Source organism: Pelodiscus sinensis, chromosome 5 (genome assembly GCF_049634645.1).
Source record: "Pelodiscus sinensis isolate JC-2024 chromosome 5, ASM4963464v1, whole genome shotgun sequence".
NCBI lineage: Eukaryota > Metazoa > Chordata > Testudines > Trionychidae > Pelodiscus > Pelodiscus sinensis.
The window spans coordinates 102,611,066-102,629,312 of NC_134715.1; the positions used below are offsets into that span (position 1 = coordinate 102,611,066).

At 43.0% G+C, this 18,247-nt stretch overlaps 1 protein-coding gene and 1 long non-coding RNA gene across 2 annotated transcripts in view; both read left to right on the top strand.

Annotated features, from left to right (window-relative positions):
• LOC142829668 (uncharacterized) overlaps window positions 1–10,340 on the top strand; it is a 274,891-nt gene extending 264,551 nt beyond the window's left edge. The window contains exons 2-3 of the long non-coding RNA XR_012904355.1: window positions 3,883–6,354; window positions 7,396–10,340. This is a non-coding gene — a long non-coding RNA (uncharacterized LOC142829668). The remainder of the gene's footprint in view (window positions 1–3,882; window positions 6,355–7,395) is intronic.
• Window positions 1–18,247, top strand: part of PPARGC1A (PPARG coactivator 1 alpha) — a 512,448-nt gene that overhangs the window by 264,993 nt on the left and 229,208 nt on the right. The gene's annotated exons all lie outside the window — the stretch shown is intronic.

Consider the following 18,247-nt stretch of genomic DNA (forward strand, 5'->3'; position numbering starts at 1 on the left):
ATTCTGTGAATGGTAAAAGTAAACAGGATTTTTAAAAGTATTTCCGTTTTAATTCATCACAAATGTTGTTAATACTTGGATGTTTGTTTCTTTATGTGTGCACTCGTGTGTATATAAATATAAACATGACTCTATCCCTTTAACTATAATAAGCAGGCATGAAAGCTAAATTAGGCTTTGGCTTGTTTTGGGTTGAACAGGTCAGAGCACCTGTCATTTCATTTTCACCTACTATCAGTTGAAATCTGCTTAGATTTTCTAAGTGCGATGAGTTTGGTGATCTCAGCTAGTGAATAAAACAGAATAGTAGAAAACCAGTGCTAAAAAATGGCACAAATGTCAGCCTCTGCTCTGGGGAGTTAGTATGTAGGCTGAGGGATACTCTTGCTAGGTCAAGAAGTGAGGAAAAATGTCATAAAGTCCTGAGAACACATCTGCTGCACAGAGTCTGTGTGACAGGCATCTTCAGGCACAATGTAGAAAGAGAAGGCTCAAGTGACTTTTATTGATATGTTTTAGATAAGGACTAATTTTTCTGCTCTTGGGTAGAAATGCATGTATCCTGCAATATCCATTTCTGCACTGCTGAATCTGGTTCCTGAAATGGCTCAGCAGCCGCTATGGTAATAAGCCCATTTCTATCAAAATGGCCCATATTATTATTCATGTTTATTGGCTACTTTTCAAACAGATGCATGGAAATACATACATATTTTTAAAAATGGACTGCAAAGCTGGTTGTGTAGTCTGTGCTTGAATCCACTCCACTGATATAATCTTAATTACAATGACACAAATGAGCAATGGTATAGTACATGAAATAATATTTGGGAGGTAGGTGTGAAAATATTTTTATTTCATCAATCCTAATATATCTGACATCTAATTAAGGCTATTTTACCAAATCTTTATTTTATTTATATAGTATTGTGAGCTCCCTGGCTGCAAGTTTGCATTCACAGGAGCAGGTGGCACATGTCAGAGCATAGTCACACTTTCCAAATCTTTTCACATGTGGGTTCTTTATGTCCAGCTCCCCCCCCCCCCCCCCCCATTCTGTAGTGTGACATTTTCTTCATGACAGTTGGCCTCTAAACTGCACTTGCTGCTGCCTTGGTAAAGGCATACAAAGATAATGTAACAGCCAGCGGCCAATCGAGTTTGTGCAAGCTACATCAGCTATGGATGAAACATCCACAAGAGAGAACAAGGACTTAGAAGAAGACTGGATAAAAGGGCTGAAACGGGAAGCTAGCTGGCAGGTTAGTGATACAAAGACAAATGCTTTGGAAGTGCATTAAATCTTAGCACTAAAAATCTTTAAACTTTTTTAGCCTAAGTAGAGGGGAAACATGCACATTGATTTGTAGCACAGCAGTATCTGAAGACATATTCATGTGAGATATGTGATCATTATGTTTTCATTGTCTTGGAAAGAATAGTTATAGGATTCCAAATTAAATTTATTTCAATTTACAGAACAAGTAATAGGGTTTTATAAATCTACAGACATTACTACATTTATATTTGCTTAATAAAGGTCCTTACATTAACAAGTTTCAGGTGTCTGCTATAATATCAAAAGAAATGTGTGCATTTTGTCTGTGTAAAGGCTAGTTTATTCCATTCTAAAATTATAATACAATACCTGTCATCCTATGATTTCATGGTGTTCTACATTATGTTATGGGGATTGTTCTAGACTTTGTTAATGAGGTGACCATTGTTTTTAATGCATAGTGTATTTTTTCCTTATTGTACTCACAATAGGTATGCATGCTATTCAGCCCAAAGGCAGCCAGTTTTCATTAGTGTGCAAAGCAATAATATTTATATTATGCAGTACCTCTTTCAAATTTGCAGAATTTCATACCTGCTCAGCCCCACTGAGTGGCTTTGATTGCTCTTTACGTTGCATCCTATACTTAATCTATGCACTTTTTCTGCACTATTGCATTTTAATTAGTTAATCAACAATAATCAAGAGATGTATTCTGAAGCTGATTCTTCTTTCTTTTGCTGCTACCTACAAAGGGTGTGTGGGTGTGGTTGGTTTGTCCTGTAATACCATTATAAAGAGAAATTCAGATAAGGTGCTGATTTGATCTATTTCTAGCAGGTGAAGTTGTATAAGAGTTCAGGGCTGGTGCAGACTACTGTAGCCTTCATATCAAAAAGCATTTTTTCTACAGTGAAAAGAAAAAGGTGTTTAATTTGACACCTTCCCTGTAACGTCATGTTAGAGAAGGGAGCAGAATTCCCTATTCTGAGGGGTCCTGATACTGATTTTTATGTCAACTGCCTGCACAAGTGGTAAAATGAAATTCTCCTAATACAAAATCAGGATCTTCTCAATTAAAGGCCAAATGCTTCACTCCCATCTGTACCCAAGGAAGAAAATGTGCACTAAGTTGTGTGAACTAGGCCCAGAATTTGCAAAGGGGTTGAAAAGTATCTATGTGGCATTATTTATCTATTTGTTTCAGTAGCCACAGACTGGAAGAGATTCCTTCTCTGAAGAGCTCACAGTCTAAATTAGGACAGAATGCAATTAGTGAACTAGTAATAGTAGTGATGTCAATGTGTAGACGACTACATGATTAACCTGAGTTTATTGGTTAATTTTGTCAACTACACGCATTCTTTGATAGAGCGGCAGGAGTGCAACGGATGAGGGGGCAGGCAGGAGTCAATATGACTAGGTAGCCGGCTTTTAAGCCGGCTCTCTCTCCATGTGTGTTGGTTCTGCAGACCCGCCTGCTGCCTCCTGCAGAGGTGGGGGGCAGGCAGTAGGTGGTGCTATATCTCACCACCCCGTCCCCCACTGCTGTCTGTCAGCAGGGGTCCGAGCTCTTCATGAACAGAAGCTGCTCCACCATCCCATGCAGCAGCATCTGTCTGCGAGGAGCTTTGACCCCCTGTGGACAGGGGCTCCTACCGCCCCATGCTCCTGCTTCTGACACAGTTTTTAAAGTGGCTCCCACCTGCCACCCCGCGCTGCTACCTCTTATACAGAGGCAGCAGCATGGGGTGGCAAGGGGCTCCCTGGGAGTGGGGCCAGGAGCACATTGGCTGCTGGTGCCACCTCCAGGGACTATCGAATAGTCGTGTAATCACTAACATTTGATGCGGTTGCACCATTATTCAGTTACATGATATCTAACATCCCTAGTACATAGGCATCGTGGAGGAAGCAAGGTTGAGAGTGATGGTGATATGGGGGTATTCAGCATGTCGCTGTGCACAGCTAGATGGATTGAATCATGCCTCCCTTTATTGCTGTGATGTTCTAGTTTCTGATATTTCCAAGTACATGGGTTTTTGTCGGTTCTGGGGCCAGAATAAGGAAGTTGTTTTTCCAGACAATGAAACTCATTGGCTTTCCAGTAGAAAATTGTTTGGTAGTTACTGATACTCAGAGGAGAATTAATTTTTGGTCTTCCATATGTGCCTCCGTTTGGGGGTGAGGCGGCACTACACTAGTGCAGAACATTGGCCAAACCCAGCACTACCTTTGCTGCTAATAAGCGAGGATGGTGGACAGGGAACATCTCCAACCCTCCAACCAGATCCTTGAGATGCAAAAGGATGGGATCAAGAAATGTTACGTGCCACAGCCTGAGGATACTCTTCTCCCTCTCCATGCATCTGATTACTCCTGCTATAGCTTCACAGTTGTGAACATTTTATATTAATTTTACCTAGTCTCATATTTCTGCAGAAAAGGGGATGGTACAGTCTGAGATGTTTTACCAGGAATTTGTCCATCTTTTACATTTCTGTACCATTTTCAGACACTTCTGCGGGAATGGGGTTAAGACAAATTTCACTGAAATTGTAAATAATCCTGGGGTTTTTTTGTTTTTTGTTTTTCTCTGAAAGACTCCTGGAATTAGAATTAGAACAGAATTAGAATGAACACTGCAGAACTGAAACTCCTCTCCAGTGGTATGTACTAAAGAGCACCTAGGTCATGGGGCATATTTCTTTCTTTTAAATGGGCCAGGATATTTCAAAACAGGAGCCTTCAAATTGGGCTCCTAAATTCATATTTCGGCTCCTAAATAAGTGGTTTGGGCAGCCTGAGAAATTAATATATCTAAAAATCAGGCTATTTATTTAGGACTCATCCTATTGTGAAACTAAGATCTGTGCAATAATCAAATACACATTAATAAACATCCAATAGAAGAAGAAGAGATATACAGTCTTGTTTTCCAACTAACAAAGTTTGGAAAATCACATGTAAATTGTGGGTACATTACACTTCAGTGTAAGCCCATGGTCAAACTCAGACTTGAACTGAATGCTTCCATCTACATACATATTTTTCAGAGTTAGGCTTGGACCCAGGGTCATAGGTCCCTGTGGGATAGAGAATTCAAGCCCAAGTTAAGCCAGGACCCAGCATTAGTTTAGGAACTAATGCTTTGTAATGCAGACTCTGCCCCTTCAGGCTCAGGTTTTAGGAGTCTGCCAATAGAATCCTATGGGCCAATTTCCTTTTATCTCTCTATCTATTCCAAGAAATGCCAGTCAACTTCAGGGACACAGAAGCAGCCCCTCTTGAAGTGCCACAGCTTGGCTAGTCAGCATTTAACCCTTTCCATTACTTTCTGACTCTGAGCTGCATACAAACCTCCAGAGAACCCTCTGTCTTTGCAGTGGGGACTGGCAAAAGTATTTTGCAAAGCATGCTGCTTCATGGTCATTGGAGCACTGCCAGATACTGGTGAAACTGTAGTGCGAAGCCAACAGAATGTGGACTTTAGTGACAGCCCCAGAAATGACAACACATGCCAGCAAGTCGTGACGAAGGTGACAGACTAGCGATGAAGGCAAGGAGCTGATTAAGTAGCTCAAAACAGAGTAAAGGAAAGCCAGTGACTAGAACTGTAACTCAAGCAAGTCACTGCCAACATTCTAATTGTAAGCGGAGGAATGATCCCGCTATTGTGGGGAACTTTCTAGGCTTTTATACCACCCCGGTGAAATGGACCAGCGAAAGGATCTGAGTCCCCGCTCCCACTTCCTTTACCCCACGGCTCCCCTGTTCCTGAGGGCTCCCCCTCCACTCTCCTGAGTAGCAGAGCCCTTGAAACCCCAACAAGGCTGGGCCCAGGTTTCCTGGGGCTTAATCCCCAACCTTGTAGTCACTAAGGGCAGGAGTTAGCGTGTCCTCACTCCGAGGTGCTCTCTTTACACTGCAGGCCTTCTTGGTCCAGTGATCACTTCATAAGGTTCAAAGCAAATACAATTTATTAAACATCAACTGATTAAAGAGAAAAGAATAAGAAAAAATGAGAAAGGTTAAATGAGAACACACAGCCCTGCTCTGTAGCACGGGGACATCAAAACAGCCATCTGCAGAGTGTAAGGACAGTCCACAGTCTCTTCCTTAGAGGCCCCTTAGAGGCCTTGGATATGCTGCGGGGTGGGGGGAGGGGAGCGTTGCAGGCTGGACATGCTTGCACTGGCAGTGACCACACAGCCTCAGTCTCTAAGTGGCCAGACCCCTCTCCCAGTCCAGAGCCTCTCCCCACACTTTGCAGTTCCCCGCTGCTCACCACATCCAGCTGCAGGCTGAGCTGCTTGGCCAGTCTCTAGCTTCTTGCGTTGCTTCTCTGTTCCTTTTGGCTCTCTGAGCACTGCCAGTTTGCTGCTCAACACAGGGTCTGTGCTCCTTGAGCTGTGTGTGTCTGGCTCAGCTGCTGCAAAAACTGCCCCTCAGCACACAGCTTGCACTGCTTGGGCTGTCTCTCAGCTCTCTGTTTTTGCAGGACTTCTTCTGCACACAACTTGTACTCCTTGGGCTGTCTCTCAGCTCCCTTTTTGCTCAGGGAGAGCCAGAACAATCCCAGCTCACAGGGAGGACGGGGCCTGGCCTCTCCCCTTCCTCACTGGCCTGTCCAACCTGTCAATCAGGCTGAGCTGGAGTGTTGGCTGCTTTCCATTGTCTCTGGGGTCTGTCAGACTCATGTCCCTTCTGAAACTGGGAGCTGACAAACCAAAAAACTCCCACAGAGTTTTGGTAAAGGGTAACAGTCCCCTTACATAATTGTATGAGGAATTTGACCAAGTGCTAGGTACTGTGGCGGGGATGGCCACTTGCTGGCAGTGGAATCCAACATGGGGATGAAAGGATCCAACATGGGGATGAGCGTTGCCAGCAAAGTGACTCTTTTGCTGAAAATGATCCCAAAGGAGGCTTTTCCCTTAGGAGGAGCAACAGCAGCAGCACATGCTGGGACAGTACTCAGAGGAACTTTTTAAAGTTGTTCACTTCCTCCCCCCAAGGAGCAGCCTGCCGTGGAGATTACAGGAGACAAGGGACAGAAGCCACCTGAGAACCTGGTAAGTTTCTATCTTCAGTTTACTGTTTAATAATATAGAAATGAGTGGAATTTCCATTCAACAGACTAATGCAAGGTCATTAGAAAACACAGCTAGTAGTGTATTGTATGCCAACACCCTGGCCTGCTGCACCATGTGGATTTCAAAATGGTGACTGGGAAATGCAAACTGTCAAAATGCCTTGAAAGTGAATTTTTACTGGAAAAGGGCAGATTTTTGCTAGGGCATTCCTGTGCCGGACATGGCCATGCCGTCTATACACCATTCTATACCTGTTCAGTGGTGCACTGAACATCATGTAAACAGCAAACAATCAGGAGGGGAGGGGGAGTGGGGAGTGCTCCATTTACAAATATAGTTCTTATGTGACAAAATCATTTGTCCCAAATATGATGGAGGTATGAAATGTTGTCCAGAAATGTGCCAGAATGGGAGGGGGGGGGGGGGAAGAGGGTTGTGGAGTTCTCTGTTGGCATGAAGTCACAACAGTCTAGGCAATGCTAAAGCAAATAGAGCATCCAGAATTCTGACCCAGTCCCAGCTGCTGATAGCCTCAACCTTTTCTTGTATCAGGAAATCCAAATAGATAGTCCAGTTCTGGGAAACCTGGAGGGTGACTAGCCCATATCACTTGTAAATGTGCTATTTAGTCACAATACGGTACATTTGAATACATTGGTTGCACACACTGCTGATTTCCTAGCAGCAGCTTGGGATAACATCTCCTTTTGCCAAATGAGCACCACAAGAATTGTTATGTCCTCAAAAATGTGGAAGTCTTAAAATAATAGAAAAACCTATTTTTGAAAAACCTGGTTTTGTAGTATGAAAACCAATTATCCCCTGTAATTTTCTTTTGCTAAAACTAATGCGGGGTTGTCCCTGGAGCTGCTAGGGTTTGAACCATCCCTCTTACAACATATGGTCATTCTGTTAGGAAAAAAAATTTCTTTTATGGCTTTGGAATTCCAGATGGATTTTTCAGTGCCCTAGCACTGAGCTAGTTGAGATCATAACCTGCTGTATCTTGTCCTGTTCCAGGTGTCTCAGCTTCTGTGGGCTGCAGCATCTCCACTGCTTGCCCACACTGCAGAAGAAGTTGGGATCACAAACCTTCATGGACTACTCCAAGAGGAACGCTTCCATGCTGTACTTATGGCTGAAGTTCTGGAAAGGGCCAGCAAGCAGGTCCAGTGCCAAAGAGGAAAGGCTCAAGCTGCCTCAGCTCAAGGACAAGCCTTTTGCACGGGAATAGGCATTTGCTTTGCAATTCCTGGTGCCCAAAGAAGAAGGAAAAAGCTCAGCAAAATCAGCTGTTTGAGCAGTTGCTATCACTAATGGCCCCAAGAATACCAACTGCAGCTGTATCACCCACATCACGCACTGAGTCCTCTATGCAGTGCCCAGTCATGTATTCCAACAATAGCTTGGGAAACTCCGTGTCTGGGTGATCCATGCAATCGGACCCCTTGAGTGGTGGGGCAGAGCGACTATCCCCATGTAGCCCTCCCCTCTCCCGACGATGCCTCCATTCCCATTCCCCAGCACCAAGTGTGCAGCAAATGCGCAAAGAAGGGTAAGAAAAGCATGGGGCCAGTGGACATGCAGCAGTATGTGGTTTATATCTTGTACATTTTTTCATGAGTTGAATTTGTTCGTGCACTCTTGGTTTTTGTGTTACTGGTGTTCTCTTGTTGTAATAGCAGCTGGCCAATCTGGCCATGGGTGAATGTTGTCCTTTTGTGATGCATGTTTATAAATAAAAATATTTACTTTATAAAGGAAGTTTATTCCTATTACTGCATCAAACCAGACAACGTGAATTTAAAATAACAAAGGCAAGCACATGATTAGAGACAATTGGGAATTAGTATATGAACATGGTTCCTCAGGAATGGCGAGTGGGCCACATGAGTGGCCATCCTTCAGCTCTGTGGACTGCAGCAGCCCATGGCCCACTGGGGTTCCACCTGTGGTCTGTGGACCTCCTGTCTGTCTCCAGCCCCCAGGTGCACTTCCTACTCCTCTCCCTTCCCCCCAGCACTTTCAGAATCACCTAATTCATGCTCTGTCCCCGTTCCTCCCCCTCCTTTCCAGAGCTGGAATGTCACGAATCAGCTGTTCACGGCTGTTCAAGCTCAGGGAGGAGGGTGGTGACAGAACATGAATCAGGTGAAAGTGCTAGGAGAGAGGAGGAGAAGGAGGAAGTGTGAGACTCTAGTGCCCCAAAGGGCCAGAGATACATGGGGGAGGGAGGCAGATGGGGTCCATGGGGCACAGGTAGATCCCCAGTGGGCCACATGTGGCCCATCACTGATACAGATACCTACATCAGTCCAGTCTTATTGTGAATCAACTCTTCAATTGTTAAGTTGTCTGATCATTGATAAATCCATTGTGTGGCAATCAACTTCTGCCAAGCATGGAACCCACTCCTGCCACAAGCAATCAGCTCCTTCCTTACCACCCCCACCAGGCACATACATAAAGGTACTATTTCCTGTCTTCCACTGGGCCACTGAAGTCCATAAAATGGGAGCTCATGGCATCCCTGACTGTTACTCAGCTGCATCCAGCTCTCTAACGCAGTTCTGTAATAGGTCCATCTTTTGGCTGAGTGAACTGGTTCAGCTCTAGCATAAGTCCATTCAGGAGAAAAAGGCTTCACTTGGGCTTCACAAAGATTGTGAAGAGCACCAATCTAGAGTGAGGTGGACAGCATTGATAACACTGAAATCCAAATGCATCTGTAGACATCTCCCATGGGAATTCAGTTTGCCAAAAACCCATTCCACAACAATTCTAAACCTGCTGAGAGAGTAACAAAATCATTTTTGACAGGGCCTTTGAGATCAGAGTGTAATTTCATAAGTCAAAGCAAAATGGGGTATGCAGGGTCACATAGAATAACAATGGGTACAGTAACTCCATTTACGACAATGTCAATTGATGGGGATAGGGTCTCCACAAGTCCATGAATGTAGACTCCTGATCAGTGAAAACTCTTGGCATCATGAATATTTCAAGTGCAACCCAGGTTGACATTCAGAAATTGACCTCTGTGGCACAAGTCCCATAGTGTCTCAAGTGTGGTTTGAAACCCCAATTGCACCAATTCAGCAATTACTGAAACAATTACACATGCTTGCCTCAGAAATGTCTGCCATCACTTTTCCCCAGTCAGCTTTCCAACACCCAGCTGGCTGGCAATGGACATACAGCAGATTCCAAAAAGATCCTCACCAACAAAATGGCAAATGAAATTCAATGTGGATAAGTGTAAAGTAATGCACATCGGGAAAAATAACCCCAACTATACGTACAGTATGATGTGGGCTAATTTGGCTAATTCAGGAAACAGATCTTGCAGTTATCATGGATAGTTCTCTGAAAACTTACACACACTGTGCAGCGGCGGTCAAAAAGGCAAATAGGATGCTAGGAATTGTTAAGAAATTATTAAGAAAGGGATAGAAAATAAGACACAGAATATCTTACTGCCCCTGTATAAAACTATGGTACGCCCACATCTTGAATACTGTGTACAGATGTGGTCTCCTCACCTCAAAAAAGATATTTTGGCCTTGGAAAGGGTTCAGAAAAGGGCAACTAAAATGATTAGGGGTTTGGAACGGGTCCCATATGAAGAGAGGTTAAAGCATCTGGGACTTTTCAGTTTAGAAAAGCGGAGACTGAGGGGGGATATGATAGAGATATACAAAATCATGAGTGGTGTGGAGAGGGTGAATAAAGAAAAGTTATTTATTAGTTCCCTAAATAGAAGAACTAGAGGACACCAAATGAAATTAATGGGTAGCAGGTTTAAAACTAATAAAACAAAGTTCTTCTTCACACAACATGTAGTCAACCTGTGGAACTTCTTGCCAGAGGAGGCTGTGATGGCTAGGACTATAACAGAGTTTAAAGAGAAGCTAGATAATTTCATGGAGGTTAGGTCCATAAAAGGCTATTAGCCAGGGGATAGAAATGGTGTCCCTGGCCTCTGTTTGTCAGAGGCTGGAGAAGGATGGCATGAGACAAATTGCTTGATCATTGTCTTCGGTCCACCCTCTCTGGGGCACCTGGTGCTGGCCACTGTCAGCAAACAGGCTACGGGGCTAGATGGACCTTTGGTCTGACCCAGTACGGCCATTCTTATGGTCACACTGCTGGTAATCCCAGATCTGGATGATGTGAACCCATGGGTCTTTGTTTGTGGCACTTCATTAGAAATACCAGTCTGTGTAGATGGCACTAGTGGCTACAATTAATGTTATGAGCAGCACTAGCCAGTTTGTCTACCATGTCTGTGTCTTCCTCTTCCTACACCATTGTAAAAGATGCCAGGTGCCTTCAGTGGATTAGAAAATGACTCTGAAATATCCACCAACATGTCACAGAAGCCCTGTCTGTTCCCTGACCCAGAAGTGAAAGTTCAGCAAGAGAACTCATTCTAAAGATGCCTCCTCCATATTGCTGGCTCCTGTTTCCAGCCTTTCCCCTGCCAGAGCCAGCTCCAGTTCTGGCTCAATCATGGCTGAATCAAACCATGGCCTCTCTTTCTGGGTGCACACAACCAAAATAGCTGTTCAGTGGGATGTGTTGGCAGGTTATTCAACTTCCTATAATGTGCAGGATGCGTGAGGTCAAATTTTCTCACAATGCATCATCAAAGGGCTAGAGCAGCCACATTTTAGGAGGGTACTAGAGATTCTGTAATATGATTAGCTTGATGCAGGTCTCTCTGCTGTGAAGTGGCTACCACAGCTTGAAGTTCAAGTCCAGATTAAAAATTCTTAACCTCAGGTTGACAATCAGAATAAATGCTCAAGCACTCACTCATTAACCCAGGGTTAGCTGACTCAGATCCCACTAACTCTCTGTTTACATTGCTGAGTAGGCTGCTAAAGAGACACATTTTTCTGTGGAATAGTGATAGAAATGTAGCCGTGTTAGTCTGGTGTAGCTGAAACAAAATACAGGACTATGTAGCACTTTTTTTTAATTGTGTTCACTTTTTTTAAATTGTATCCTTTGGTATATATGGTTGTGACTATTTTCTTCCACTATTTGATCTGAGGAAGTGGGTCTGGCCCACGAAAGCTCATCATCTAATAAACCATCTTGTTAGTCTTTAAAGTGCTACATAGTCCTACATTTTTCTGTGAAATGGGCTAAAATTATAATTCTCTCCCTATCACTTAACTTTTTAAATGGCTTGTCCCACATCATTCCCATATACATTAGACTGCTCTGTAATAGTGTCTGTAACACCATCTATTTTTGATATTCCATGAGGAAAGATGAGCCTTCTTGCTCATGTTATGCAGTTCATCAGAGCAAGTTTCCAAAACCCTGTGTAATCCCTTTCCTGATGTTCCCTGGGATCCAACTTTCCTACATTATAGTTGTCATGAAACTGGCTCAATTTAACCATAGGCCACTGGAGTGAGTAGTGTTGTGCAGGGAGAGTGAAGGTAGAAATAATTACAAAAGATGTGAATGCTAATATTAAAAAAACTAAAAGAAGCTAGACCCTGCCTATTTAAACAGACAAATGGATTTTACTTCACATTTATACACCTAGGGCCAACTTTTTCCCTTGGGGATACTGGCATTGTTCCAGCTGATTTAAATGGGAGTTTTGTCTGCATAAATAAGAGGAAAGTTTAGTCCAAAATGTCCCGAGAAATGAAAAATACTCCTGTGACAGCTACTTGTCAGAGCAGCGAATCCCTTTGCTGACACGTTGAGATCTCAAAACCATAGTTTTCTACCTAATTCATGGCTCAATCAAACCATGGCCTCTGTCTCAAGTCTACTTTAAGCTTTCGCTTTGGTATGCTGAGTTATTATATAGCAGGAAATAAATGTCTTTATTGGGCAAGGAACGGATACAGCGGGAAAAAAAACATTAAAGTCATTCTTTAATCAGTTGGGATACTTCACCAAGATCAGCACACAGTTGATTAAAAATAGGCATTTTGTCAGAGCCTTCAACAGTTTGATGATCACTTCCTGACAGGATAATATGAACAGACATTCCCTGCCACTTCCATTTAAATTTTTATTCTGTTCTGTATTTGTGGAGAATGGGAAGAGTTTGGCTGAAATGAGATCTTATATAGCTTCAGAAAATATAAAATACAAAGAGTGAAAGACCCCTGTTCCTTCCCTAATGTCATGACATTAAGTGCTGTTTGAAAACACAGTTATCACTCTATTGTGTGTGTATGTGTGTTTTGTACAATGCAAAAAACAAAGGAGATTTGGAAAAGGAGTTATAGGAATCACTTGGCTGAAGTAATGTATAAATTCTCATGTTAATTCCTCTTCTGTGGTCTGGAGTAATCTATCCTAAAGCTTTTAAAATTGTCCATTTTTAAATTAATAAGTATTTACCCTGAAGAAATCCTTCTATCACATGTAGTAAGAGAATCAGAAATGTTAAGCCACTAATTTTTTTTCCCTTAAGGAAATGAATGCCATTTTTCTGAAGGCACTGAGTGGAAAAAAAAACCCTCACACTTTGTTCTTGTTTTATATTTGTTAGTGCTGATCATAGTGCTATAAGCACTGTTTTCTTGCCCTGCTTGTAGTCCAGAAGGTCTATTACAGAGCAAGTGATATGCCAATGCATTACAGACAAACATGCAACTATCTGAAGAAAACTTTGTGTCTCTTCCCACCCCCCACACTCACTGGATTCTCTTGCACCAGCCACCCATTCTGATAAAAAAAACTCACATTCATTTATCCTATCACATGTTCATTTTTTCCAATTAAGTTTTTCTGGTTTGCCATGTAGTTTAATTTTTCTTAATAAAGTGCAATGACTCCACCAGCCTCTCTGTTAGTTAGAGATCCAGGTGAGAACTATAAACATCTGAAAACAGATAGAATGGAAATGTTTAATTTTAGTGGTGGCTGCTGATCTTACTGTATTTTATTTCTTTAATTACTCTAATAGTATCAACATAGGGAATTCCATTATACATAAATATGAAATATCATGTGAAAAAGACGGCCTATTAGAGAAAAGGCAGCTAATGAATGCCAGTAAAGTTATATTTTAGGGTTATTAGACTCCAGAGCTGGTGTTCTGTCATCTATGAGATTAACCATGTACATTTTGACCTTTACTCAACCCATCATAATAGACGGTGCATATTTGGACACATCATATTTTGAAGGAAGGAACATGTTATGCCCCCTTCAGAGTTAATTACTGGCCACCAGGGCATGATTGAGGCTAAAACCCCATCCCTAGAGAAACAAAATGATTCCCCTTATTTCCATTAATTCTAGAGGTATATTCTCTTTCCGTGATGCTCCTCATAAGCATTAAATGAGGGTTTCTCTTTGAGTGATTGCACATGTCCATTCCACCATAGCTCTGTGTGCATCTTGTGCACAGTTCTCAGAAATTCTTCCCGTGCAGGTATAAAGGACACCATTGCCCCCAGAGCTCCCTTAGTTTCTTCTTACCACCAGTGAAAGTTATTGGAGCTGTGATCTTTGTATTTCAAAAAATGATCCCTCATCTTCTTGTGTGCATAGTTCTTGTCAGGTAGGATACTGTTTCTTGTATATAGTTATGTCAGGATAATGTTAATCCAGTTATTTGTGTCGACCACTCTCCCATACTACACTTGGGTTGTACTCTCCTGGCTTTAAGACCTTTTACACTTGTGACAAGCCAATACCAATGAGTGACCCCAGCTGCTTAAAATACCTCCATGGACTTCCCCGGGGTGTTAAAAGCCTTATTTGTAGAGGTTTCAAGTACCATTCAAAAAAAGTTCTTTACTTGACAGCATGGATGCTACATGACAACCTTCCTTGGAATGTCTTTGCTCTAATGGAATACAATACATTCTCCTTCAGCCAGGCCTACTTACTTTAAGAATTTCTCTATATGGTATGTACAAAGAGACATCCCCCCCAGCTGAGGCTTCAGTTCTTCATATCTAAGTTGATCTCCTGTACCTGAAATGAGGGCTTGCTGGCACTTCCATCAACATTTTCCTGGCAGCTATCCTAGCTTTCCACTATCTAGTAGATAACAGATCAGGTTTTTCTTAACTCAACGTGTCTGAGATTTCTAACAGGAGTAGGCAAATTATATCCACATGTTCACAGCCCAGTTTCATGGTGTGGTTTAAATTTGGTTCTAAGAAAAATATGGGTCCCCTCTTTGAGCCACTGGTGTCTTGTTGCCTGTTACATCTATCTAAGTAGCTTTCTTGGTCATGATTGTAACCTTGTGAGGAGAGGAAGAGAGCTGTGAGCACTGGTGTTAGGAACTCCATATACAGCATCCTTCAAAGTTCTTCTTTTGACCTCAATCTAAATTCCTAACTAAGTTGGTTTCAAGTTTTCACATGTCAAAATTTATTTACCAACCTTCTTTCCAAAGCTTCATTCCAGATGGCTTGAAGAGAAACTGCATTTGCTAGACAATAAAAGGTCTTTGGCCTTTTATTAGGTCTTCGGTGCAGCTATCTACGGGCAACTTCAGACAGTGTAAAGGCCTACCCAGTGTTCACTCCAGGAATCTCCTTCTTTGTTTCACACCATATTGGTTTATGCTAGTCTTTGCAGGTGTGGAACCTGCATCAAAAATAGTGGTTCCCACAACTAGATCACAGGCAGTTTCCAAGCCTTTCTGGCCTGGGTGCCCATTCTGAACATATGTAAGGCTTCAACCTGCTCTTTGCTCCTCATGGTTACCTCCCACCATGCCACTGCTCATCAATCCAGAGGTGATGCCAGATTTGGACAGGTAGTCCTACCATCCCTGTTTAGGTAGATTCTGAACCTGTGCCAGCTTGAACTGCTTGCAAGTCACTTAGGCTACATCTACACTGCAACACTATTTTGGGATATTGGAGCATCGTGAAATAGCTATCCTGTGTCTTTACAGCAAGCTTGTTATTTTGAGCTCACTAGTCCAGTGTCCCTGTAAACCTCATTCAATGAGGAATAAGGTACATTTCAGAATAGTGAGTTATTTCAAAATTTGGTGCTGTGTAGACAGCGTCAAATTACAAAATAAGCTATTTTGAAATAAGATTGAAATAAGATATGCGATTTGCATAGCTCAAATTGCATATCTTATTTTGAATTACCATGCAGTGTAGACATAGCCTTACAGGGATAGACGTGTCCAGTCACTCAAAGATAAAAACAGTTGCCTACCTTTCTGTAACATTTCTTCAGGATATGTTTTGCCTATCTGAAGTAATACTTAAGCCTGCATTGCTCTAGTGAAATCAAGAGAACCAAGGCCCCATTTCTGCAAAGCTTTTAAGGACATGCTGAAATCCAAAGCATTTAATTCAATGGGACCTAAGCATGTGGCCAAAGAGAAGCACATTTTAAGTATCTTACTGACTTGGGATGTAAGCCCAGTGGTAAGCAATATTCTATCCAAGTGAGTGAAGATCAGGCCCTGCACCAGCACAACTAGTATAAAAAAATTGCAAATGATTTGACAACTGACAAAAATAATCCAATCATTTATTTAACATATGCCATTTGAGCCTCTTATGGAGCTGACTGAATAATGGAAAAAATTATTTATTGAATAATTGAAGGGGTGAAGGCTGCCAGAATTCATCTAATAAATTGTCTGACTATTATTGGACAAGCTCTACATCTAATGTTTGTGCAGATGCTGGGTCTTGGCAACACAACTGGGAGATGCCACAAAAATAAATTCATCTTATTAGTTTATCTCCCCTCCTCCACACACACACTTCCTTAAAATACTCAGAAAGTATCCTGAGGAGGGAAAAGGTTGAAGCAATAGTTACCAATAGTAGGCCCAGTTCTCTAGTGTTGTCTAACTGCTTTGGACCACACACACACACAAAAACCATAGCAAGTATAATCCCATTTACATGGCCTGGGAAGGATTCATTCTACAGGTTGGACTTCTCTTGTCTGGCACACTTGGGATCTGACTGGTCCTGAATCAGGGAGTTTGCAGGACCAGGGGAGGTCAATGCTGGCCCCTCTGTTGCAGGGCTCCACCAGCTCTGACTGACCCCAGCTCTGGCCACTAGGTTTCATTTCGACAGCTGGCTCCTGCCTCAGCTGCCAGGATCCACTCCTGGTTTCTGAGCTCCACTCCTGGCAGCTGACCCCCAGCCTCAGACACTGGTCTACATTCCTGGCCCACACACTTGGCTGCCAGCATACACTCCCAGCTGCTGACTCTTGGCCCCAAGGCTGGCCACCAGGCTCTGCTTGTGGCTTCTGGGTTCAGCTTCTAGCAGCTGGCCTCCAGCCTCAGCCACTGGGCTACACTCCTGGGCCACGTTCTAGCCCCAGCAGCTAAGCTGCTACCCCAGGTGCTGCTCCTGCCCCAGGGCTCTACACCCAGCCACTGACCAGACTCTCTTGTCTGGATACATTCCTGGGTAAGAACCTGCTGTACCAGGTTTTTCTCCCCCATGAATATTCCAACTCCAGAGCACCCACAGAATCCCCAACTATGCTGGACCAGGGATGTTGCTGGATAAGAGAGTCCCAGACTAAAGAGTTTCAACCCATATGTAGCCAGTTCAGTCCCATCAGTGAGAGCCCCTTAGTGGCTACAAGGGAGCTCACAATAATTACCTCACCTGCTTGAAGGTGAGGCACAGTTCAATTGGTGGTTGAGGTGCAGAGTTCCCCCTTGTCCGGGGTTCTTCCACACACAGGCTAGTCTTCTGTTAAAGGATCTAGCCTTGCTTAGTTGAAAAGGCCCAGCTCTCACTCGGAACTGGCCCAGAGGTGCTGATGCTCCCAGTCAGCCCAGAGGTCTGATCAGGTTGGCTCCAGGTTGGAATTGCCTGGCCTTCACTTAGCAACAACTTATATAGCAGCCTGCCATACCCTGATTAGCTGCAGAGCAGGCTGCCCTTCTGCCCTGCTTGGAGGACCACTCCACTGTCCCTGCTGCTGGCCAGGGTGCTGAAAGGCCTCCACCAGGAAGGTCGGGCTCTGTCCACCCCATCACACCATAGTTGAGAAAATATTCCAGTGATGTAGAGCTGTCATAACTCCCCCTGCATGACTTCTCCTGGCTTCCAGTGAAGAAGTGATGGCTAGGGAATAAGGGTATGGGCAGGGCATCTCAGCAATACATGGTTACTGTAGTGACCAACGGGGCTTTTGGCAACCGGAGTAAGAGAGAGTGACCTTAGACTACTCTATTTTTCTCAAGAGTCTGTGTCTGCATCCTCCAGCCTGAGGATCTGATAGTTGCAAAACTTGTTTAAAGCTACCACTCCAGATTTGCACCAAACAAAGCTCAGTCCATCCAGGAAAACTTAGCCCTTGTTTATTTATGAAATTAACCCTTGTTTTTTGGGCTGTGAATTGCTCATGAATGGGTTTTCTGTTTGTAGTTGTTTGAACAAAAATTTTTTCATGGAACTGTTTGCTTCAACAATTTTTCATGGTTCATGGTTGGTCCTTCAATGGTTTTGAAAAAGTGTGGGTAATGACTAACAACATGCTTGCAACACACATGCAGAGTGAATGCTCAGCTATAAACCAGGTATCTAGAAGTTCAGGAGAACTTCTTGGGATTTGCAATGATGAGCTTTTCACAAGTATCCCTTGGTTTTCTGAATGTCCTTAATTATTAATGGTATCACCCCAAGAATCACAATGAGACACATTCAGCATTTCTATTCACATAAATATTTGTAATCTTTTTTTTTATTTATTGCCTGCAAATGCAAAATAGCAATGCGTATATTAAAAAAATCCATAAAACTACCAAAAGAAGACACTCCATTGTGCATGATTCCCCATCGTCTTCCCTGAGAGAGGACAAGAACAAATAGCACACGATTAGTGTATAGTCATATTGCCTAGTTCATGATCAGAATAAGTT